General features: G+C 63.7%; 1 long non-coding RNA gene across 1 annotated transcript in view; it reads left to right on the forward strand.

Moving 5' to 3' along the window:
• The first annotated feature begins 2,852 nt into the window (after positions 1 to 2,852).
• Positions 2,853 to 3,677, forward strand: part of LOC127751905 (uncharacterized) — a 2,507-nt gene continuing 1,682 nt past the window's right edge. The window contains exon 1 of the long non-coding RNA XR_008012269.1: positions 2,853 to 3,520. This is a non-coding gene — a long non-coding RNA (uncharacterized LOC127751905). The remainder of the gene's footprint in view (positions 3,521 to 3,677) is intronic.

The raw sequence follows: 3,677 nt of genomic DNA on the forward strand, positions 1-3,677 counted from the left end.
GGGGGTTATGGGGCCATCGCCCCGAATGATGAAGCGCAAGGCCCCGGCCCGCCCCGCCCGGCTCTCGCAAGGCCGCCGCACCAGCGCCACACACTGTTAGGGCCGGGAGGTCGCAGCATCGGCCGCCCCCCGTCTGCTATAAAAAAACAGACAAGGGCCTAAATGATGCAACCTGTGATGCGCCTCTCATCAGGTTCACGAGGAACGTGGCGGCGGTGGTGGTGCTGTAACGTAGCAGCGTCTCTAAAACTTTGCTTTTTCTGCGCTATTCAGAACTCCTTAAGTCGGTTCGCGCTCTGTTCGGGTGGCCGGTGGCGGGGGGAAGTCCACACCATTTCTTTAGTTTCGTCAGCTCCCCCTCCCAGACCATCGATTAAGCGGCGAAGTAGCGGCAGTTAGTTGACCGAAATGCTTTGGGGTTTTTTGCTCGGCTATAGGCTCGGCTGGCCTGATGGAGTCGCCAACAAGTCGCGATGTTATTTTCTATCCGATCTGCCGACTGTCTTCTCTCTCCTCCGAAATAAAGCTCGACTCCATTGACCCGCCCAGCTACGCAGCCCCACGCCCAGGGCGTGGCCTGACGGGAGCAGGTGAGGTGAGGTTTAAGATTTTATGAATTTAAGAATTTTATTGTCGACTAATACAAGAAGGCCTTGTGGCCCCACTGCCGTATCAGCCGGCTCCCCGTGAGGTGAGGTGGGGTTGGCTGTCGTGAGGTGAGGTAGGGTAGGGTGAGGTGAGGCGAGGTGGGGGTTAGTTGAGGTGAGTTGAGGTTGAGTCGTGGTAAGTCGGCTGCGCACTGTGCCTCCCCCATTCAGCCATCTCGGGCATCTCGTCTGAGCGACTACTACTGGACTCCATCGGCTTCCCCCGGCCCTCCCCCCGCTGTGGCACGGGCCTCGGCGACACGTGTCAGCTCATGCAAAAGAGCGACGAACTATCTGTCGGTTTGGAGGAATGACTCGGGAATGACCCCCTCACTCGATTAGCCCGGCTGCAATGTCGTGGGAACTGGTGAGGCGTGGCCGGGCGTGGCGCGGAGCAACGTGGCGCGGCGGGGCGTGGCGGGAGTGGCACAGGAGGCTAACGCCCTCTCTGCCCGCCGCGCCCCGCAGCGCCCCGCCGCGCCCCCCGCTTGGCGCGCTCATGGCCACGTTCGGAAGCACCGCGCTCGTCCCGTCTCCCTCGCTCCCGCCCCGAGCCCGGCGGTGCTCGAGGCGCCCCGGACAGAGATGGCAGCCAGTGATTTTTAGCCGCCTTTGCTATTTCGAAACCGCCGGCGTGCGGCGCGCGGCGCCTGCTGCTCTGCCTGCTGCTGCGCTTCTGAAGCTGCGGGATGCGGGGGAGGGGGAGGGGGACATCGCCCCAGGCAGAGTGAGCTCGTCTCCACTCGGCTGCCACTGTCTGCCCTCTACCCGCTGGCGTTCCCTCCCCCGCCCCTCACCCTCACACACTCGTGCGGAAAACGTGATGAAATCGCGGCCTGCTCGCGACTCATAGACCACGAAAGACACGCGGAATGGTCCACTGAGGTCCTGTGGTGCGGCGCGCGTAGGACGCGGTCGCCGGCCGACCGGCAGCTTGGCCAGCTTGGCGTGGCGTTGACGTGGACGTGACAGACATGAGCGTGGCTGATGGGGTCGCCCGCGCCACCGCCACGCTCGCGCCGAGGGGCCAGCGACCTCGCCGCGACGGCCGCCCCGCGGCCCGACGAGGCCCGGCTAGCTGTTGCAGCCTACGGTACAACATGAGGTGGTCCGGGGGCAAGTCGTGGCGCCGCGCCATCGGAGGCAGGTCCTCGATCACGAGGATTTGAACGACCCATCTTTTCGCGCCAAAAGCTCCCCCCCCCTCCGCCCCCTCTTCCTACCACACCGACGCGTCACTGACTCGCGCGGGCTGCGATCACAACAACCTTGAATCCCCCTTTAAATGACGGCCGAGGGGCCCGCGCAGGGCCGGCGGCCGGGCCGGGGGCCGGGCCGAGGGCGAAGGCGTTGAACCGAACCCGAGGCAGATGCGATGCGATGTCGCCATTCGTAGGTCGCCGCCGCCGATCTGACAGACATTCCAAGGCGCGTGACGTTCGACGTCAAATCGGAAACCCTATCACCGGAGGCGAGGTTTTAAGTTTTAAGGAGGGGGCGACAGGAAGACTCGCCTTACATGCCATAGCCATCAGAAGCCGCCTGAAAGGTAAGCAGTTGGCTTCCCAAAAACCCTGCACGCAGGCAACCCACAGAACACCCGAACTCTGAAGCCGCATCTCTATTACCCCCACGATGTAGAAAGACCTACATCGTGATTACCCCCCTCCCCTACTCATCGCCAGCCCCTGCTCCTTGAGCCGCTGACCTGGGGTCACCGTTTACACCCTCTTCCTCTTTCACCCTCCCCTCCCCCCCCCCTCTCTCTCTCGCATCAGCATAACCAACAGCCGACTGGGCATTAGTCGTGCCTTCTTTCTCTCTCGCCTAGTGCCCGTGGTGACTAATGAATGCGATAGGTACGGAGGTACGAATACGAAAGTGATATATCTTGAATCAAGTCGGGCCCGGCCGTCGGCGGCAGCAAAGCAAAAGGCACCTTCATTGATAAACAGTTGGTTACCTAGGTCGCCCTTCCTACAGGGTGGTCCACAGACCCCTTCCTTTATTTTGCTTATACTGTACCGGATGCAGGCGTGCGGCCGGATTGCATACTCGCACGGGGCCATAAGGCGCAACAACGGCGAGCTAGGGTAGGCAAGCCCACCCGCAGGCCTGCATGCTGTACAGTATGTAAGCAAAATAAAGTAAGGGGTCTGTGGACTACCCTGTACAAGTCTCCCCCCGCACTCCCCTATCCTACCCTCTACAGGACGAAAGGATTTCCCGGCGGCGGTGCGCTGCTCCGGGAGCGGGGTGGGGCGGGGGTGGACCGCGTGATAAGGGCCGCCTCACGACGCGCTCCCCGATGCAAGTGAGTCACGAGCGCGAGAGATGCGGGCCGGGCCCGGGCCCCAGCAACACCAACAACAACATCGCCAACAAACAAGAGCAACATACAAACAGAGATGCGCTGGCCGCGCTGGCCGCGCCCCACCCCTCGCGGGCCTGCCTCGCGCGGCACGGGTATCTGGTGTGGTTGTGAGCACAGCCTGGCCGGCCGCAGGGGCAGTATAGTAGTCGTCCGGCCTACAGACCAGACTTAAAGCACGCAGATTCCCCGTTGCAAACGGTCGGTTCGCGCGCGGTTCGTCTTGGCCGCGCCCCGTGTGTGTGTGTGTGTCCGTGTGTCCCCGCGACGTGCCCCAGGCCCCCGCCGCCACCGCCGCTCCTCGCCGTCGGCGTCGCACCGCCATACCGCCGCCGCCACCGTCACCGCCCGGCCTGTCGTTGTGTTGTTGTGCTCCGCTCTCAGTGCGCCGCCGGGCCCCGCCCCGTCTCCACGCCGAGTGTGTCGTCGTCGTCGTCGTCGTGTCCCTGCGACCCGCAGCCCACCGGGCCGACTGTGCTCCCCTGCTTCTTTGGTCCTGCCGGTAAGAGAGGAAGCTGAAAGGGATTTTCGACCCGCGCCGCCGCGCCTTCGCGCGTTTCCGTTTCCGAGTGTCGCTCCAGTGAGTTCGGCCCATGCCCGGCGCGGTGGTGGCAGCGGCAGCCCGAGTAGTGGTGGTGGTGGTAGTGGAGGGGGGGGGG

Source organism: Frankliniella occidentalis, unplaced genomic scaffold (genome assembly GCF_000697945.3).
Source record: "Frankliniella occidentalis isolate FOCC.00 unplaced genomic scaffold, Focc_3.1 Scaffold1985, whole genome shotgun sequence".
Taxonomy (NCBI): Eukaryota; Metazoa; Arthropoda; class Insecta; order Thysanoptera; family Thripidae; genus Frankliniella; species Frankliniella occidentalis.